Raw genomic sequence first — 22576 nt, 5'->3', positions numbered from 1 at the left:
ACTCCCTTTGTCTATAATGGGACGTGTGGCTCTGATTAAAATGTCTGTCTTGCCGTTATTCAATTTTCTGTTTTCCTCAATTCCGTGCACTTTATCGGGCTCGTTTTTCTCTCAGATCGAGTCAATGTTTACAGCCTTTATTTGGGGGGAAAAAAACACGTCTAGCACTTAGCACTTTGTAGGAAGATTTAGATCAGGGTGGTTTAGCACTTCCCAATCTTAAAAGTTACTATGGTGCGTATTTTGCACAATACTTATCAAGGTTCAAGCCTCCACCACAAGTACATTTCTTCTGCAACATTTTCATCAATCTTATGTGTCATGATAGTCAAATTCACTTTCCCCTGCTAATGTTTAGGTCTCCAAATTTGGTCCGTTACAAGAGTCTGCAATGGCTTTTTAAAAGAAGGCAGGCATTTTTTTAAAAATATTCTATTCCGGCGATTAACTCTGCTTCCATATTAGAAGAAATCCTCCCCTTGATAGGTGTTAGACAACCCACATATTTGGCCGCAAAATGGGCGGCAGCTGGGTATCTTAAAATTTTAGATTTTATAAGGAATGGTAACTGGGTGTCCATAGCAGACATGCACCAATTAATGGTCAATTACTTTATTCTAATGAACTCTTATGGCACTTTATTTAAATACCTTGCTGAAACAAACATCACCCCCTTTTTGGCTCAAAATCAGTTGGTGGAGGATCTTTTAGTTAAGGCTTCAGATAGGAAGCCAGGCGCCTGGAAGAAATACTTAGCTTCTACAAGAGGAGCTGATCTTGAATCAAAAGCTTTAAGGAAATGGTCAGAGCAGGAGAACTGCGGAATCTCACCCCATATTTGGTCCACGATCAACAGGATAAACTTTAGTTCTTTAAGAGGGGCAAACTGGCGCAGGATGTTATTTTTTAGTAAACGGCTGCTGTACCGAACCCCAGTTGCCCTTGCAAAGATGTACCCCAATCAGTCCTCTCAATGTTTGAATTATCCTGCTGCTAATTGGTCTCATATTATGCTCTGCTGTCCAAAAATTAATGTGTATTGGGTAGAGGTATTTGAGTATTTGGAAAAAGAATGCAATTTACAGTTGGAAGTAAATGACAGGTTAATTTTATTTGGCTTCGATCCTGACCTCCCTTGTCTAGATTCAGTGACTAGATTTTTGTATATAGCTATGGCAATCGCAAGGTCACTGATTTTACAAAAATGGCGTTCGGGCTTCATTCCGTCAGCCCTGGAATGGGGTCAGAAGATGAGAAGGGTGAAGAAAAGTGAATATACCTTTGCGGCAAGAATTGGGGGACTTAAGAAATTTAATAAAACATGGGGTTCCAGCTTTGACTAATAAGCAGAGGGAGTGGCTGCAGCTGTTGTTACATGGTGGAGGGGTGGAATGAGATTTTAGACCGTATCAATTATCTATCTATCAATTTAATGTGTAAATGTTTACAGGGGGCTTTTTCGTGTGATATTTATACCTGGCGAAACTCTTTTTTTAGAATGCTTAATAGATTAATTGTGACTCAGTAGTGATTTATATTGTCAAGATAGACTTTTATCTTTGTGTCTTTTTTTGTACGATATAATGTTGCAATATGTAAATGTTTATGCTTGACAAACTTTGGCTTCAATAAAAAAAAGAAAAAAAAAAGAGAATGAATAATTGAATGTATATAAACAAGTTACAACATGCCGTATACTCTATGGTAGTAAGAAATGGGGAGCATTTCCTTACAAAGTTCCAGTCGCTATATGGATAATCAAATACATAGTAAGCAGACATGATTTCCAATATCTGAAGGTTATTTTTCCGATCAACATTCTATATTGTATAAACATTTTATTCATGGAAAAGCAATTAAAATAGACAGTCTGAGAGACATTATGTAAACAAGCCGTTAATTGCCATAGATTAACATCAGTTCAGTCCTTCAAGCCATGACACGTGTTTCGCTGCCATGTAAATACCCTACATCAGTGAGAAAAGACACACAAGCTCCTGAGTGGACTGGGAAACAATGCCCACAAAAACTCATGACTGCATGGATTTAAAAACACAAACAATGAAAATAAATGCCAAGGTGAGCGAAAAGAGAGGGGGCAACCATTGTACCTAAGGGTGGTGATATCAGCACAGCATTCTCACCAAACAGCAGAGCAAAGCAATATTAAAATATTCATCCACGCCACACAAATCCATTAAGTGACTACCCATGTCATGGCTAATCGTGAGATGTGGACGTGATGTAACACAGATTTTTCGCGCTATATAAAACTTTATAAATAAATAAAGGCACATTTACATTGTTCAATAGATATTATACATAAACTCGCCCACAGCTAGAGGAAGGCACTCTTACCAAAGTTCATGAAAGGAGGAGGGACAATGAGATCTGATACAGAATACATGAGTCACACCCACACCAGAAGCAGAACCAACGACCAACCAAACACATGTACTGGCCGTAATTATTATTAAAAACAATCACATGCACATCAGATCACATCACCGACCAACACCATATCACTAAAGAGGGGGGGGGGGATCATAGAGTGTCAGGACAAGCTGTGCTATTTCTGAGGTCTTGAGAGGTGTGTATGTTGTATGACTTACACCACGCCAGTGCCAGACATCTGCACATACATCCACGATACACTTTCCAAACTACCCCTGTCTGCCTAACTCATTTTACACATATATGTTTACGTCTCACCCTATGGAGAATGTTTCACACTTTCTCATTGAAATCTTATATTGTAAGAGAAGGACTTTAAGTGGGCTGGGTCTCACCGGTGCTGAGCACCGGCAGTTTTTTACAGGGGGTCTCAAAACGGGTCTCTATCGAGCTCTGTTTTGTGCCTGGCACAGGCGGTCAGTTTTTTTCCGGACTGCAGTAACAGCAGGCACATCGATAAGCTCTGCTCACACTGCTCACTTCTCAATAGTGTGCGCTGGTCACACTGCTCACTTCTCACTAGTAGAGAAGTTACGGCATGACGTCATGCCAGGTGAGAGTAGTAGGGGAAGGGAAATCCTTTAAAGAGAGTCATTTTCTCTCTGGGTTTACCTTCTCTTTATGAAATTCAAGAGCAGCAAGGTATGATGTTACTTTTTGCATCATTTATCTGGATGCAATGACAGAAACAGCAAAATTCAAGTCGGGTACACTATTATAGCACAGATTTTTAGCTTACGGGGTTTTAAGCCACGCCCTCTTCATGGCGCCGCCCTCTCCTCACACAGTGAAATTATTTTTGAAGTTGGCAGGTCTTTTTTTTCCCTTCAATATTCTTTACTGGGCTAATATAGCCATAAAAGGCGAGAACAATAAAAACATACAGTTACAAATACAAGCAAAACAAACAGTGCTACCATAAGAATAATACAAAGCACAATAAAAACCCAATAAAACCTACAATAGGAGCAGTGCCCCTCTATGTCAAATAGGTCTTAATTCATGACTAGTTATGGGAAGAATTAGATAGAATTAAAGTTTACATTTCTGTATTCAAACGGGGACTGCAGAACCTCATCAAAGAATGAGGAGAATCTCGTTTCAACCCTAAAGCCCATTTTAAAATTATATTAACAATTCTTTTAGAGACTCCTGTATAGCAATTAAAATTCTTCCTATTGCACATACATTTAAAAATCTCATATTTATGAACAGACTAAGAGCTTGATCCCTATTATTAATGTTATGAGTAATGAAAAGAGGTTTTAAAAATGACTTCTGTTCTTCTAGGAACCACAAACAGTCCAGCATGATATGTTGACTACTTCATTTTACCTTTAGTGCACATGTGCACAAGCCCAGTTCATTTCTCATTGCAGCTTTTATCTTCCTGTCTGCATTACATGGGTTCAGGCCAACTCTACATTTCAGTACCATGTGGAAAATTAGTACGGTCTGGTAAACATTATCTGCGCCATCTTGCCTTTTTCCCTGATGCCACACTTTTTGTCGTGCGCACCCGCCATTTTAGGTGCCTCGATCAGAACAACCCTTTTTGCATGCCACTGGCCCCCCGGCATAGCCCTCCTCCCTCACAAAGCCCACACTCTGACAACCCCCGCTCGCACATGCCTTGGGTCATAAACCCCTCTTCAGCGCAGCGTTGCCTCAGAACCCCATCCTGTCCCCAGCGCGACACCTCCCTTCCTTCCTTTTATGGTCCCAGGCCCTTTTTGATACAAAACCCCTTTTTCCTGTGTGCCCGTTTGTCTTTCTCGTTCCCAGGCCGACACCTAGCTCTGCCGATACTGTTCATTGCCCCTCCCCGTACAGTAGGAAGCTTCCCTCATTAAAGGACCCTCGAGTTGATCAAAGCCCCCACCCTATGAGATCCGATCAAACCCCCCACATTCCGTGAATCGGCGGAATGTCCCGCTGCGCGATAATCATCACCTGTTGTGACCGGGGTGGGGACTTCAACTGTAACTGTGTGTGGGAACGGGCCTGAAGGGGAGATTCGGAGGATATCCTTTCCGTACATCAAAGCATTACCAAGAATGTGTTGTATCTAATAAAGCAATAAACCTGTGTATAAGAGGCCAGGCCTCAGAGATGCGGGTAGAGCACCTCATGAAGATACCTGCTGTCTGAACTGATGTGTTCTCCTCCGGAGAGAATAAACCTTGTTTCCTGCCTTCCCGTCTCCAGCGCCTGCCTCTTCATTGATTAATAATTCGTGGGTTAAAGAGGCGATACCGCCGGGCAAATATCGATTGTCCCTTGACCTTAGATTCAACAATTGGCGTCCCAAGCGTGGGGCCCATCAGCGACTCGTGGATCCAGTGGGAGAGGTCCTGACGACAGAGTGAACGACTGCAACGATCGGGAGAGCTCTTGCCCAATAGACCCTCGTCTGGCAGCCGATCATCCGAACTTCACTGGTTCCGAACAGACCTCTCTCGAGTGATCTACGGTCCTGACTGGGAACCATCAGGAGTGCTGCGAGGAATACAAAGAAAAGAGGACGATCGGGCGCTGGATTCGGAAGACAAGAAACTGTCCATACGGTCCGGGTAAGGTCGTGTAGACACGACGAATCACGAAATAATTGTTTAATTGTTCAGAAAATACTAGTATTACTCTTTGTTGACCTATTTGGAGATTCACTGTCTGCACACGAAGAAACAGTAGGCTCTTTCTCTTTGCAAACAGTGAAGGATAGGTAACGCAGCCGTCGTGCCTATCTTCCTCCCCCACTGAATTAATTATTTATTAACGGCCACTGATTAACTGTTTTTGACCCCGAACTACTGTTCGCGGATTGTTTTCTGGAGATTCTCTGTCTGCAGACAGGAAAGAACAGGTTCCCCTTTGCAGATAGTGAAAGGGTAGAGGAAGCGGACCTTTTGCGAATCTACTTATTCTCCCCACTGAAATGTTTTTTTATTTTTATTGGTTCATGAGGTATTCACTGCCTGCAAACAACGCAGAATAGAAATATTCTGTCTAGTCTTTGCACGCAGTGATAAGATAGGCAGTGCTGACTTTTTGTCCCTCGTTGTGAGCTGTCATGTCTGTCTTCTCCCCACTGGTCGATAGCTGGTTCAGCCCGGACCGTTTATTAGAGGTGGATCATCTAGCTCCGCTGGAAGGCACCCCTAATAAAGACATGTTCGTAAACTATGGATTAGTTACCATAGCCTATAGTAAACTGTGGCACAGGTATACCAAAGAAAGTCAAGAGAAACAGTGGCCACTGATAGGATCCTTCGATCTTGATAAAATAGAAACGTTAGAAATAGCCCTTCGTGATAATAAGACAACGCCTATTATGCTCGACTGCCTCGGTATGTGGCGCAAAGAAGCAATACAACGAAAGAATAGAGACGAGGACAGAGCAGGTAAAGGAACATATCGACAGGACGACCCCAGAACACAACGTCCCGAAAGTAATCCCCCGACACTACGCACAGGACGGCCAGACTTAGGGCAAAACCAATGTGCTTTTTGTAGATATGCCGGGCACTGGAAAGCCCAATGCCCGACTCTACTGAACGTGAGTAGGAGCAGAGGACCGACAGGAATAACAGGCCGGCAGAAAGGGAAAAGGCGCGAGACAAAGATGAATCAGACTGACATGGACAGGCCAGATAGAACCACCACGTTTGATTATGCCCGATGGCACAGATTTCGTCAAGCCGATTTCAGCGACATGTTCGAGTCCTCATAGATCCAACAACGATAAGACGGGAAAACCCAGTGTAGCTCTAAATTGACAGACGACAAACCCCGAAGAAAACAGAAAGAATAATGTACACACATGATCAAGCATCCTTACGTTTAGCCAAGTAGGGAAAAGTTTAGGGTATTTCGAGGTAAAGGGTTACACAAGTATCCTTCACCGAGAGGACTAGGGATATTGCCAATGTCTGAAAACCTACTACCTCCTTTCTTCGGCATCCTTATAGGCATATAACTAAAGCCTGCCCCATTGCTCTAACAAAAAAGTATGCGCAGCATATAGAAATAAGATAATTATGGCCAATAACTGTTTTATGTTTGTCTTGGGTCTTTTTATATAATATTTGTACTGTCTCCCCGTCTGAGTTTGTGTGTACGTGATGCATGAATCTGCGTCATCCCTCTGCCTGTGTTACCGTGGTACTTAAACTTCTGTTAACAGAAGCTTTAGCATGGAACAACCTGGAAAGAAAGGAGTGGGAAAACGAAATCCGTAGGCCACTTATGAACTTGAACTTTTATTTAACATAACGAACAAGAAACAAATAACAATTCGTAATAATAACACCTATTAATGCCCTAACAACAGAAAACGTTTGAAACAAGAACGGTAAACTAGAAAATGAAAGTCAGCAGAACATTCGCCCCCCCCCCATTCTGGAACCTTCCAAAGTAGGGCAGGGTTACGGCTACGCCCAACCGGCAGCAACCCATATAAGGCGGGTCCTGCTGCCAACAGTCGGTCAGGAAATCATAACATAGGGTGGAGCCGGAGGAGAGACAGGGGCCGGCAGAGTCCGGCCGCAGCGGCCCTGGGTAGTTGCAGGCAGTCCCGCCACATGTCCTCCCGGTCCGGCCACCAATGGCCAGGGACCGGGGCCAACTGGATCCGGCTGCAGCCGATAACCTAAGGGACCCGTTCATGGGGCCAAAGCCAGGGGCGTCCGGCCGACCTCCACCGGAAGCCCGGCCCAGAAACGGACAGGACACTTCTTTCTTTTCTCCTCCGTGATAGCCGCAGCAACACGCCAGGCGCCACTTCTGTCATGAACAATGGCCGCGACAACTCTGGGCGGCGGAATGTCTTGTACATACCTCCGCGAAAATTAGTCCAGGTCGGGCTGGGAGGGAGAGGCGACGCGGACGAGCCTCTCCCACCTCCACGGATAGGAGGTTTCCCAGCCCCCGGCCCAGCACCGAACTCCTCCAGCCAGGCGGTGGTGCCAATACCTGCGTAGCACCGAACATACCATGGTGGCGCCCCAGTACTTGCGCAGCACCGAACATGCGCCGCAGGTGGCCATACTTCCGCAGCACTGGGCATGGGCCTTGTGGAGCACAGGGTGTGGAGAGACCATTGTGCATGCCCATGAAAGAGAGCGGCATGGAGTGCACCGGGAGAGGGAGACGGCGCGAACGAGTCTCCCTCGCCCCCCAGGTGGGGGCACCACAGCTGCGCCCTAGCCGAACGTCCTGCTTCCACAACACGGAGTTCCATTCCCTATTTGTCCTCAGAAAGGTCTCTTCCACTCTTGCAGACTCGACGAGGGGGGCTGCTGCAGGCCTCAAAATGGCGTCTGGGTCCGCTGGAAGGCGGGTCTCGGCCGCTAGAGTAACTTTGAACAACAATGTAACTCGGGCGCTTGCCCACCGGGGCACGAGCCCCCACCTCCGACAGCACCCCCACAGCCTTGAAGATTCTACAAAAGTCCCAGGAGCCCTCGGCCCCTGCAGGCTTCCGGTAAGGGACAACTGCCTTGATCGCTAATGAAACAAGCATGACATTGCCACTCCTTCTGTTAGCATGAATTCTCGAACTACCGAAAAGGACTCTGGTCCAACTGCCGGTTGTAGGAAACATTTTTTTCTTGATACTACTTCCGGACCAACACGGCCCCGCCCAAAATGGCGCCGGTAACAATAGGAACTTACGAACGCCTCGTGGTGTTTTCTTTTGCTAAAAAGACTCGATGTTCCGAGATATGTTATGATCCATTGTACACTTGACGGAAAAGAGGGAGGATTCACTCGACGAACATATAAAAGGACCGCGTGAATTTTTTTTTTCAAATGTACGATTCATTATGATATTATCATGTCTGACATGTAACCTCGCTTATGACACACTCCCATGGTATACCTATAGGAATTTGATTACAACTAGTCCAACTGTGTTTCCAATTATGAAATGAATGCCCCTTGGTCCCTCAACTATTCGATAGACGTTTTTAGTTCCCTGCAAATGAATGAATGAACCTTTTAAACATGTTTTTAATCCTACAAAATAGCCTCCCCCCTACTGTACGCACTTTAGCCATTGCCGTATCCGGCCAACCCCGATCACACTGTCCTATCAACATGCTGAACGAATGTGAAAATAAAGGTTTTCGAAACTATGAACGGGTATTGCATGCTTTATTTAAAATGTGGGATCGGCGGGAGAGTTCTTTTCTGTGCACCCTACTCTGCTCTCTCTTTAAGGTTACTAGAAGATGGTTGCCCAGCCCCGGATGGAGGATCGAATCTGAAACACGACACTCTGCCGTCAAATATGCGACTGACTCAGGGACTCGCGCATGGAGAAAGACCTCGACTTCTGGGGATGGGTAAAAGCGAAATGGTGTGAAAGATGGAATATAAAGGATGGGTAAAGTGAAACGATGTAAATGATAGAATATTATAAAGATACGACACTCAAAGGTACTAGGGAACAGAGTTGCCCGAAGAACTGATAAACCTTAGAACATCACAGCGTTGAAAGAGGTTCAAGGACCCCGATAGCAAAATACACCTACCAACTAGAAACCTCGCACTAAGTGCTTCTGATTCTCTAACGTTTCCCTACTCACAGCCTATAAGGACACACTGCCCCCACACCCCCTTGGCTCCAGAAACCAAAACCCCAGGGATTCTATCCCGAGGAGATAAGACGAGTATGAGGTAAGTAAAAGACTTTCGTACCCGTGCTTTTGATATGCTCGAATGTTGTCCCCCTCCCCTCCTTTCCCCCCTGCAGGCCACATCGGAATCACGACCAAGGTGTGGTGAAGATCTGAAGCCTCGCCATGTCTGATACACGAAGCGGACTAACACTGCCTGGTGGCACCTAAACACACCCACAAACTGCTCTTGTACCAGAAGAACCAATAAATTGTATGACATGATGAAAGCGATCACCCTTGATCCGTGTTGCATGAATGGACACCTGTCACGTATGTCTGAAACTATGAGATGATGTTTGTGTATGACTGACGCGTGGACTTAACTGGTTAAAGGACCGAGAATACAAGAAATGCGACAATAGGTGCCCTTTTTTACTCGATGCATGTCCCCTGTACCCGGCCTAATGCTCGTCCATCCCAAACTGCATGCTTTCAAAATTCTAACACAGACCCGTAATGTCCTATGTTGTGTAATGCGCTGAATAGCCTATCTTAAATACACGGCCACTCCCCATGTCGCATGTGTACTATTTAGCCTGTTGTTGTACATCTCTCTCTCTCTCTCTCTCTCTCTCTCTCTCTCTCTCTCTCTCTCTCTCTCTCTCTCTCTCTCTCTCTCTCTCTCGCTCTTCTGAACGACTAGCACCTAAATTGGCAAGCCGCCACCCCTAGTGCACCACCAATTGGCCCCAAATACCACAAGTATTTGCTCAAAATTTATCCTAAATAAAAATCACCCTGACGCCGTGTCACTACCTCTCCTTTCTGCTAAAAATTGATGAAACCGAGATTTGGCCATTAGGGAAAGGACAGGTAAGACGACTGAGGTTCCGTAATCTGACCCGAAATAAGGGAACTACATGTCAGCGGCTCCTGTGTTATAAAAAGATGCCTCAGATAACGCGACCTTCCCCGTCCCGAATTGTCGCAATACCCAAACAGTAAAGGTGATCGAAACATCCCCATCTTCCCAGAACACCCCCAGTTTCGTATCAGCTGCCCCAGACGAGAGTTTTAAAACTGTCCCTCACCCCCGGTTGTAAGAGATGGGTCGATTTTCGCCCTTACCACAGTTTTCTATGTCCCTAGTTGTTTTCCACAAGACCCCGGTTTTTAATTAAGTAGTCAGGTTGTAAGAGGCTATGTAGGAACCAGAATGATGTTTACAAAGTTAAGATTAGACCGAAGTGAAGAAATCGTTGCAATGAACCCTGTTGAAAGTAAAATGTTTAGCTGAAAAGGCAGGATGCATTGATAGAATGAAAAATGTTTAGCCTATGTTCATCTCTCAGAAAGATACCTATCAGACCATGGTGATAGCACATTGCGCTTTTTTAATATAAAGCCCAGGAGAACGGTATAGCTTTGTAAGGCTCGTACTAGGAAGGTGGGTCTCCGTCAGAAGAACTGACGTAACTGTAATGCAATAAAAGGTACCAGATCTCGTACCATGACCGGGCAGAAAACACCATTGTATTCTCATTTACCTGGAGCTGGGAGAGAAATAGACTTATGTGATTACTTTCCTCTACCAATTCTCTAAAGACTGTCTTTTCGAACTCATTTAAGGGTACGACTGTCGGAGGAAAGAAGGACCGGATGTGGGAGCACGTGGCCTGACTACAGACTATGGAACATCTGCGACATTGGCCAAGGCGAGACCGCGACAGTAAGGAGCTGCAGGACGAGGCACTGTTTTCGACAAAATAAGAGGAAAGGGCTGACCTGATGCCCCTGCTCGATGTCCAATGTATGCCGAAAAGTCCCCGCTCTCTAATCTCGGTCATGAGCCCGCCCACCTGAAATTTTCCGTCCCCCTAGTCTGTTCCCGACCTGGCCCTGCTCCATCCCCCTTTTTCTCCGACCTACCCTAAAGGACTGCTCACACGCACATTTCTTCCATCTGAACCCTTTTGACAATCAACTCAAAGGACACAGGGCGAAAAGGACCTTTTTGACCAGAAACGCGAGGAAAAGGTCGTGCCCTGCAACGCGGGACCTAGAATAGAGCTGGACCCGTAGCTCCACCGCCGGTGCTCCACAGCGCCAACAAAAGACGACAAAGAATGCTGAGAACTCATTAACTTCGAACATTGACACCCTCAATCACCGTTTCTGCTATGTCTCATTTCTCTCCCAGCCACCATTGTATTAATTATGCCCCAACCAAACATGAACAGAACTCACATATGTAATGACCTATCAATTTACATTCCAAACGACTATAAGTAGCTATGAAATGTACTCAATGCTCTCACTACAGAATCATTTTTGTCTGTTATTGCATTACTATGACTTTCCTGCAAACGAGTTTTTATCGATAGACCCGCCTCCTAAGATAAAAGATTTTAAAATGTAATGTTTATAACTCCTTCACCTGGGTACCTACTTCTTTTCCTATGACCACCACAGTCGACATGAATTGGAAATAGGCCAGCAAGATGTCTTGGATATGTTAAAGGGAGGACTGTGGAAAATTAGTACGGTCTGGTAAACATTATCTGCGCCATCTTGCCTTTTTCCCTGATGCCACACTTTTTGTCGTGCGCACCCGCCATTTTAGGTGCCTCGATCAGAACAACCCTTTTTGCATGCCACTGGCCCCCCGGCATAGCCCTCCTCCCTCACAAAGCCCGCACTCTGACAACCCCCGCTCGCACATGCCTTGGGTCATAAACCCCTCTTCAGCGCAGCGTTGCCTCAGAACCCCATCCTGTCCCCAGCGCGACACCTCCCTTCCTTCCTTTTATGGTCCCAGGCCCTTTTTGATACAAAACCCCTTTTTCCTGTGTGCCCGTTTGTCTTTCTCGTTCCCAGGCCGACACCTAGCTCTGCCGATACTGTTCATTGCCCCTCCACGTACAGTAGGAAGCTTCCCTCATTAAAGGACCCTCGAGTTGATCAAAGCCCCCACCCTATGAGATCCGATCAAACCCCCCACATTCCGTGAATCGGCGGAATGTCCCGCTGCGCGATAATCATCACCTGTTGTGACCGGGGTGGGGACTTCAACTGTAACTGTGTGTGGGAACGGGCCTGAAGGGGAGATTCGGAGGATATCCTTTCCGTACATCAAAGCATTACCAAGAATGTGTTGTATCTAATAAAGCAATAAACCTGTGTATAAGAGGCCAGGCCTCAGAGATGCGGGTAGAGCACCTCATGAAGATACCTGCTGTCTGAACTGATGTGTTCTCCTCCGGAGAGAATAAACCTTGTTTCCTGCCTTCCCGTCTCCAGCGCCTGCCTCTTCATTGATTAATAATTCGTGGGTTAAAGAGGCGATACCGCCGGGCAAATATTGATTGTCCCTTGACCTTAGATTCAACAACCATCTTTCTAAGCTTAGGACATGGCACGGTCTCAATCTAAGTAAACTTATGATCACTGCTCCACCCTTTTACCAGGAACTGGGTGGACGATTCAAATCCCCTAGGATCATATCAACTGCGATGCACTTGCTGTAGAGATGAGCTCGAGATCTTCCTCTAACAGTACCAACTGCCCTTTATAATCTGTTATAGCCCCTGGCTGTATGTATACATCGACCACAATTATTTGTCTTCCTTCCTGGGGGCCACTATAGAGCTCTATCTGGTTAGCTAATAGCCATTGACTTTTCACTTTTAACCTAGTTACTTTATTGGCTATTTTTGATTACACTAAAGTAATCAATCCCTCTGAGAGACATCCTGGGTTTGTGCGTACTGCCTCTTTAGTAAGCATTAAAAAATATCTATTGGTTCAGGTGCCCCGCACAGCCAAGACTCCTGGAAGCCCATAATTCCATAGCTTCCCAACATCTCTCGAAGGGTATCTTGGGTTAACGGCCTCTTATAGCCCCCTATATTCCATATCAATATCCGTAGGCTTTGCGAGTACGCCATTTCCTAATCCAGATCACTCAACCCTCCCATTATGTTATCATCACAGCTTGCTATTGAGTCAGATAAGGATTAAAATCAGTTGTTCAATGGTGGGCCTTTTACAGCATTTGCTGTGGTATTTATTTGCATTTTGTGTACTTATATAGCGCGGTCCTGTCACCCCAAGGGCATCCTGGCGCTTGAATCAATATAGCCACCACATATGCTGCTCAGACAGCCCTGGGGAAAAGATGAGTTTTCAGGGCTTTCCTAAACGGGAGAAAGTCCCTCTGGCTTCTTAAGACCAGTGGAGGGAGTTCCAGAGCTTGGCCGCTGCCACACTAAACGACCGGCCACCCATCCTCACTCTCTGGAATCTCGGTACCACGAGCAATTGAGCCGAAGAAGAGCGTAAGGACCGCGAAGGAGAGTACCAAACAAACATATTCCGCAGTGGAACCGGGCCTTGTCCATGAACCGCCCTGAACACTAGGCATGCAGCCTTGTAACAGACACGAAGGTGCACCGGCAGCCAGTGTAGATCTCGTAAGGCTGCTGTTGAAGAACTGTGCGTAGGGCGGGAAAGTGGCAGCTTAGCGGCCAAGTTCTGCACCCTCTGCAACTTCCCCAGCAGTGTTTTTGGGGCCTCCAGAAGTAGCGCGTTACAATAGTCAAGACGACTCAAGATGGTACCACGCACTACTTCGGGCCTGGCCTGCTCGGGGAGGAGGGGCAGGACTTTACGCAGCATGCGGAGCAGCATCATGCACGTGGATGTAGTCTTATTCACGTACAGATCCAGCTGCAAGTTGGGGCCGAAAGTCACCCCCAAGTTGCGTGCCGATTCAGCAGCTGACACAATCTCAGGGAAGGTCGGGGGCCAAAAATTCTCCGGGAGTTCACGAGGGATCCGATCCATGGAACAATAAAGCACCTCGGTCTTTGTGCTATTGAACTGCAAGGAGTTGGCCCGAAGCCAATCCGCTCTGGTTGACATACAGCGATGAAAAGCCTCCAGCGGGATCGCATACTTCCCTTCCAATGAAAAGACCAACTGGGTGTCATCCGCATAATTAAATGCGGAGATACCAAATTATTTTATTAATTGGACCAGAGGGCGGAGGTAAAGATTGAAAAGTATAGGGCTGATGGCCGAGCCCTAAGGAACCCCCTGCCCTACTCTCCGCACCTCCGAGCTGAAATGAGGCAACGCCACCACCTGCTGCCGGTTGTTCAAATAGGAGACCAGCCAGTCCCTTGCACCTGCAGTGACCCCGCACTCCTCCAGTCTCCTGATGAGGATGCGATGGCAGACCGTGTCGAACGCGGCCGACATGTCGAGCAGTACCAAGAAGGCTGCCCGCCCACTGTCGACCCGCGAACGTAAGTTGTCGAGCACGGTCACCAGCGCCGATTCCGTCCCATGTGCTGGGCGGAAGCCAAACTGTACCTCATCGAACCAGGTGTTTTCTTCCAGGAAGCCAGACAGAGAGCGCGTCACTAACTTCTCCATGATCTTAATGGGGAAGGGGAGCAAGGAGATCGGTCTATAGTTAGACAAACAGGCGGGGTCCAAGGTGGATTTCTTGAGGAGAGGAGACACAGTTGCCAGTTTCCAGCACTCCGGAACCGTTGCGGTGTCAAACGACTGGAGGCAGATGGAATACAAAGGCTGGAAGAGTTCATCCTGAAATACCTTCCAAAACTTAGGTGGAAGTGGGTCAAGAGGAGAACCCGATGATACCATTTGTGCCACCCTACAGAACTCCTCAAAAGAGGGAGTAGGAAAACAGCTCAGCCGGGGGCGACTGGGCACGACATCTGGAGCTCCCAAACTGGGGACAAAACCACTCAGCTGGGGTCGACTGGGCGAAGTGTCCGGAGCTCCCAAACCGAGGGCAGAGCCACTCAGCTGGGGTCGACTGAGCGAAGTGTCCGGAGCTCCCAAGTCAGAGACAGGCCTACTCCGCCGGGGTCGACTGGCTGAGACATCCGGAGCTCCCAGACTGAGAGCATGACCACACAGCTGGGGTCGACTGGGTGAGACCGCCGGAGCTCCCAAGCTAAGAGCACGGCCATTCAACTGGGGTCGACTAGGTGGCTCATCCGGAGCTCCCAAACCGAGAGCAATACTACTCGGCTGGGGTCGACTGGGCGAGCCATCCGGGACTCCCAGATTGAAGGAGGTGGGTATAGAGCTCTGTAGGCCTTCCAGGATTTTAACAATCTTCTCTTCGAAGGCACTCGCCAGGGAGTCGCACAGAGCCTGTGACGCGGGAACCTTATTGGCCATGCATAACGGATGGGTAAGGTCCCTGACTATTTTAAAAAGTGCTTGCGATTTGTTGGGAGCCTGATTCAAAGTGGCTTTCAGATAAGACGCCTTGGCCATCTTAATCTGTGCCTTGTATTCCTGCAATGACTGTTTAAAAATGACCTTCAAGGAGTCAGAGTAATGCTTCCTCCACGCCCTTTCGGCACGTTTACAACTCAGCTTTAGCTGCCGCAGGTCATCCGTGTACCAGGGGCAGGCCCGATTCAGTCTACCCCTAGACCTGCAGAATGGAGCCACCTTATCCAAGGAGTTCGAAATGGCTCGGCATAAAGCAGTATAACTCTCCTCAACCGAGTCACTCAGACCGAAATTGACCGGAAGTAAACTTGGCAGGGGCGAGGATCTCAACAGTCTGGACCAAGGCCTGCTCAGTTTGGTCTGTCTGGACCCAGCCTCCGCCGAGGTATAATCCTCCAGGTAGAGGGAGAAAGCAATCAGTGAATGATCCGTCCAATACTGACAGAGGACGTCATTCACCGTCACTAATTGTGCATCTGCAAATACCAGATCCAAGGTATGACCCTTCCGATGTGTGGCAGAGCAAACCAGCTGTTGCAGCTGGATATCATTGCAGGCTTGGCACAAGGTGGAGAAAGCACTGTCCAATGGACCGCCCGGCCACAGGTTAAAGTCTCCTAAGACCACCAGCTTAGAATGGGTGTTCGAAAGGTCGTAGATCAGGTCAATGAAGTCGGGGAGGGAGGGCGCATTACCAGGCGGACGATAACACAGAACCCCGGAGCAGAGTGTCTTTCCCGGACCGTTAAAAGCAAACCCCATCAACTCAAAGCCTAGTACCTCTCTGATCTTAAGCTGGGAGAGAGCTAACGTGTCTCTAAAAATAAAGCCAATCCCACCACCCCGGTTCATCACTCGAGGGGTATGGTTGATTTTGTAGCCTGGAGGGCAGGCCAAGCCCAGTTCGACCTCACAATCCTCGCGGGTCCAGGTTTCCGTTAGGAATAAGACATCAAGCCCCATGGACTCGATGAGGAAGGCAATCTCAGTGTGGGGCTTACAAAGGGAGCGAACATTAAGCAATCCACATGAGATAAAGCTAGGCTTGGGAATACTAACCTGTCGACTAACGGGCGCCTGACTCGGTCTACAGTCCAGTAAATCAGACCGAGAGTAGACTATGCGTGGAATACACGGGGGCCAGAGGTAGCGGCCCTGAGCGCGCCCGTTGCGCGAACGGGCGCAAACGGGCTTACCTCTGGCGCACCTCCGGCGCGCCTACGTCGCGACCGCTGCGCGCATCCGCTGCGCGCCTGTCGACACATATCTATTTATAGTATTACGTCGCCCGGGCTTCCGGCTACTCGAGCCTCTAGCCCCACCTAGTATGGCGCCTAAAGTGTCCCAAGCGTCACCCCCAAGCGTCACCCCCACCTAAGATGGCGGTCGACGTTGCAGCGCCAGGAACCCGGAGCCCCTCTACCTAAGCCCCGCTAAGTGCGGGTGAAAAAACTATTATAGTGCAGGTAAGCCTCACTATATCCCCGCGTTGCAGGTCAGATGGTTAAGCAAAAGAATAACATTATGGTTACTTGTAGACCTCCCTTGCTTCTATCGGTGTACATTCTTCTATGCGATCCCCTGATATGCCACGCTGTATTTGACCAGGGCGTAATCCTACATGTAGGAGAGAGCCCAGAGGTTCCCGGGATTACTCCCCACTGTACTCAATTCACCAACTTGCACAGGTCTTATCGGGGAACATACTTTACGACGCGGATGTTACCCCGCGCTACCATTACGACGCGTCTCTTACAACGCAAGTCGTAACCACGACTTGCGCTGGAGGGCGCTCAAGGACAAGGAATAGTTAATTTACTATTCCAACACCTTCCCTACTATCCACGGGGACTGGTGTTGGAATAGTAAATTAAACTATTCCTAAGTCCGCACCCTACAGCGCAAGTCGTGGTAACGACTTGCGTTTTAAAACACGCGTTGTAACGGTACGCGTGGTAATAGCCCACGTCGTACCATCATACATCCGTCTTATCCCCTCCTATTCCAGTTCTTGCTCAGCCCTTACCACTATCTGCTTTACACATTTAAAACAGAAGAGGACCTTTGTCACCCTAGTTCCTTCCAAATTTGTTGTAGAGCCTATTTACCTTTTATCGCCGGATGTAACCTCCTCCAGGGTAGGACATTTAACCAGTACTTGCAATAGATCTGAGAGATTCAGAGGCTTTTATATCATCTGATGTATTCTCCCTAACCTTCTCCCCCATGGTTCCACAAATACCCATGGACTATCCCTTTTATCATACTTTCCTTTAGTCCTCCCATCTGTAGGTCCTCTGTCCAGCCTGAGGCATTCTCTTTTCCCAGGTTGACCTCGAGAGGACTCTCCCTTCTTATTCTACCACGCAGCTCACCATTCACCCTGCTACCCACTTTTTTGTCCCACTCTTTGGCAGGTCTGTGAGTGAATTCTTGGGTGGAGTAGGACACAGCTGGGTACAAGGTTGCACTCAGGGCTTTAAGTGGGCCGGGTCCTACCAGTGCTCTGCACCAGCAATTCTAAAAAGCACGTGCTGAGACGGGTCCCTATTGGGCTCTCAATTCTCGCCCTCACCCTCAAGGTAAACAAAAGAATCTTAACTCTGCAGCCTTTGTTGTAACTTAAAAGAGACTTGTTTTAGTTCTTTCACAGCCTCATCATTTGAAAATTGAAACATTTTCAATATTACATACAACTTACGCAACTGACAACCATTGACAAAGTCAATAGTCCTTACTTGCTGTATCATACTTCTGGATTCACTGAAGCAGCAAAATACCAGTCGGTTGGCACACTATGCAAAGCGCAGAGTTTTAGCTTAAGTGTTTTTAAGCCACACCGTTAATGACATCAGCCGCGCCCTTTTGAGAGACCCCCCTCCAGTTTTTTCATTGCACTTAAATACCGGGGGCCTCATCTATGAGGCCGTGCGTCACTTTTACGCCGCTGGTGCGTCACTTTTTGTGACGCACCAACAGCGTAAAAAATGTGCCTTGTTGCACGATATTTACAAAGTGACACATCTAGGTACATACGTCACTTTGTAAACCCCTGCGCCACATTATACCTGAGCCAGGTATAATGTAGGCAGGGTGGGCGGTCTGACGCAAGAAAGGGTCATAGAGGTGACTCAGTGAAATCTATAAGATTTCACTGCGCCACTTCTAGGACGCAAATGCGTTAATTAGACTGACGCAGGCCCTTTCACATGGGGCTTGCCCCATGTGAAAGGACACATTGCTGGAGTTGCATCACTTTTGTGAGACACCCAGCAATGCGTCACTTTTGCGCCATACAGATACGCCAGAAATACTGACGTATCTGTAACTCCTTGCGACATGATGCGTCATACAGTAAATATGATGCATCGATGGTCTCGCAAGGAGGGCGCAGTGAAAAGTGACGCATCCCTGTTTTCACGCAGCGATACATCACTTTTCATAAATGAGGCCCCTGGTTCCACTGCCTTGCTTAGCCCCGCGTTGCACAATTGAGAAGCCGCAAACACCAGAATTAGCACTAAGGCGCTCTTTTCTGCTGCAAAGAAACACTTCTGGATGCAAATGGCAAGTAAAAGTCAGGTGGATAATTGGAGCGGCGGCATATTTTTCAGGCTTTCAGTCATTTGTCACAAAGCAGCCGGTGTGATATGAGGGGTGAGCGCATGCATCTGTGTTACCCAGCTTTTTTACTGCGATGTTTACACCCCACTACATCGACGCTGCTTTACGTCGACATACCAGTGCATCGACACTAGTGTAACGAAATAAAACTACATCCACACGCCACTGCACCAACATTCTACTGCATCAACAACATCACTGCATGGACAGACCACACTGGTGTTCCACTGCATCAACATACCCGTATATAGACACCTCAGTACATCAATGCACCAATACATCAGTATATTAGTACCTCAACACTAGTGTACCGATATACAACTATACTGACACTCCACTACATCAACACTCCACCGCTTTGATGCCATAAAACTACATCAATGCTTCACTGCATCAACATACCACCACACCAACACACTGGTACATCAACACTCCTCTACATCAACACACTGGTACATCAACACTCCTCTACATCAACACACTGGTACATCAACACTCCACTGCATCAACACTCTACTTCATCAACACCACTGCATTAACAGACCACTCTGATACCATTTCATAGACACTTCAATGCATCATTGTACAACTATATCAATGCTTCACCGCATCAACATACCACCACATTGACACTCCTCTATATCAACATCAACACACTGGTACATAAACATTCCACTGCATCAACACTCAACTTCATCGACAACATCAGTGCGTGGACACACCACTCCGATGCCCCACTGCATAAACATATATTTAGCTAGATACTTCAATGCATCAATGTATCACTACATCAATTCTTCACTGCATTAACACAACACCACCTTGACACTCCTCTACATCATCACACTGGTACATCCACTCCTCACTTCATCAACAATCTACTGCATGGACAACATCTGCCCATGGACAGACCACTCCAATGCTCCACTGGCTCAACATACCCTTAGACAGACACTTTAATGCATCAGTGTACCACTACATCAATGCTTCAACACATACCACTTCTTCGATCTCCAGAGCATCAACATATTATTGCATTGATATTCCTCTGCACCAATATATATTGGAGCCTCACTGCATTGACATACGATTACTTCGATGCTTCACTGCATCTACACTCCACTGCTTTGCCATACCACTTCATTGGTACCCCACTGCGTTGACTTAGCAGTGCATCAAGATTGCATCAACATGCGACTGCATCAAGGCTCCATGTCATACATTTACAACAACATTGATGCGTCACTTCATTGATATACTAGTGCATCGAAATGTCAGTACATCGCTATACAACTAAATCAGCATTCACCTACATCACAACTCCAGTGACATTCCACTGTATCAAAACTGCACTGCCCTGACATTCCAAGGGCACTGACCTTGCACTGCATCAACTTACAAGTACATTGACATTCTTCTTCACCAATATTCCACTATGCTGACACAGAACATACCACTATTTGATGCTTGACTGCATCAACTTACCACTACATATCACTACGTCACCACGTCAACATTCCACTGCATTGATTTCAACTACAACAAAATGTTACTTCATTGATATATCACATAAACACTCCACTAGATAAATATACAACTCCATCAGCACTCCACTACACCAGTATATCATCACATCAACACTCCACTACATCCCCGCACGTAGTCCTGCTACTTAGGTACCCTAGCCTAGGTTTGTGATCGTCCAGGTTCTTCCCCTTGGATTGCTCCACATCCCACGTGATGACTGCAGTCTCCTTTTTGGTTACTCCTGATAGTCTGTCTCGGGCCTGCACTACCCGCGATGGATTCTAGCTTGCTCTTGTAGAACTCTGACACGCCTGGGGGGGGTTAGGGGGTGGAGTAGGGGGGGTAGGAGTAGGGGGGTAAGGGATATAGGGGCTTGGGCTGGGGAGTTTGGGGGGGGTGTTTGGTTTTGTTAGGTTAATTATAGGAAAAACAGGAGGGAACCCATAGACCTCGTTGGGATGGGTGTATCATGTAGACAAAAACAATTCCCAACAGGTATTATGTAGAGACAGTTTCAATTGTGTATGCCTTGAGCATTACAAAGAACAGAAACAAGGAGTCAATTGATTTTTAGAAAAAGGTGGTATTATTTACCAAGGAAAAGGTCTTTCATAAGCATTTACAGTTTAAACAGCACTGTAAAGATCAGATCTTGTGACAACCCAGTGGCACTTGGTGCAAGGTGCTATATACAGTTTAAGTGAGGTGAGAGTGCAAGTGCTTTTTAAAAACAGCATTGGCGGTGCATAAGGTAAAGTATATACATCAGTTAAAGCTTCAAAAACAACACAAGTTACTTGGAAAATAGTTATTTTCTTGTAAGAGCTTTAAGCGCGATATGCGTCATATAATTCAGGCTGTATAGTCGACGGCGTTTCGATCCCCTTTGGTCGGGATCGTCATCAGGACGGGTTGTCGATATGTACAGTGCTGTTGACAAAAAGAGGGGTAATTGTAAGCGGGGGATGGCTGTTGGGGCGGGGGGTGAGGGGGTGAACAATCACTAGTTAGGACTAAATCACTGAAGGTATAACGTGTAAACGGGGGTGACTGTAGTGGTGGCAGGAAAGGGAAGGAGGGTGAAGCTTGGGGGTGACTAGTGTAGAGAGTTGGTAAGTTAAAATTAATTGTCCGGGCGGTGGGGAGGTGGACAATACATAAAGAATATGCACTCACAAAGGCCAAGCAGGGATGCGTGGCTGGCGGCACTCAGGGCTAATTTTGGCCGATTGCTAGAGGAAGAAAAAATTAATTATTATGAATTAATTAATTGTTGAGAGGCGCGAGTGCATCTGGTGATGGCGATGGAAAACGCTTGATGTAGAAGTACCTGATCGCGGCTTGTCGAAGGACTGCTCACGAAGTTAGGCAGCGTCTGGAAGGGCGAAGCGAGAGAGAGAGAGAGAGGCGGTCAGTCAGTTAACCGCCGTGATCGAGCAGGCGTTGGTTCGTGAGTGCGATCAAGGCGTGTAACCTCTATCAGAGGGAGAGGCTCTTACCTGAGGAAATCAGGGAACAGAAGGCGAAGGCTCATCTGGCGTGGCGCGGCATTGAATGCGGTAGCTGACCAAGGCTCGCCCGTGTCCTGGGTAATGTCCAGGCAACCGCGAGGAGGAGGCGGGGTTTCGGACGCATACCGGAGGCGGAGTCTGGGAGTGTCTAGGGAGGTGTCGCGAAGCGATTGGCAGGGGTGGGTGCGGGGGGCGGGGTGTGGAAGGGCTGGGGAGGGAACTGGAGGCGAGGGACAGAGTTACTATGGAAACACGAGTAAACAGGAAGTGAGTGGATCAGAAGGCATTGAAGGCGGGAGGCCGCGCTGGGGGATACACGGAACGGTGTGGCCAATCAAATGGAAGAGGATGCGATGGTAACAACCCAGGGGCGATGCTATTAAGTACACAGTGGAGCCCATGGGGCATATTAAGCATTACAATATTTACACATCAATATAGATGGGAGAGGCATCAGAACACAGTCAGGGTCAATTAACATAGAGTTAGTCAAGGTATGAAACCGGACGGTTAGCTACAGGAGTTTGTCTATGTCAATGGAATTACATTAACATCCAA

Source organism: Lissotriton helveticus, chromosome 11, assembly GCF_964261635.1.
Source record: "Lissotriton helveticus chromosome 11, aLisHel1.1, whole genome shotgun sequence".
Classification (NCBI taxonomy): domain Eukaryota; kingdom Metazoa; phylum Chordata; class Amphibia; order Caudata; family Salamandridae; genus Lissotriton; species Lissotriton helveticus.
This window is presented reverse-complemented; position numbering follows the sequence as displayed.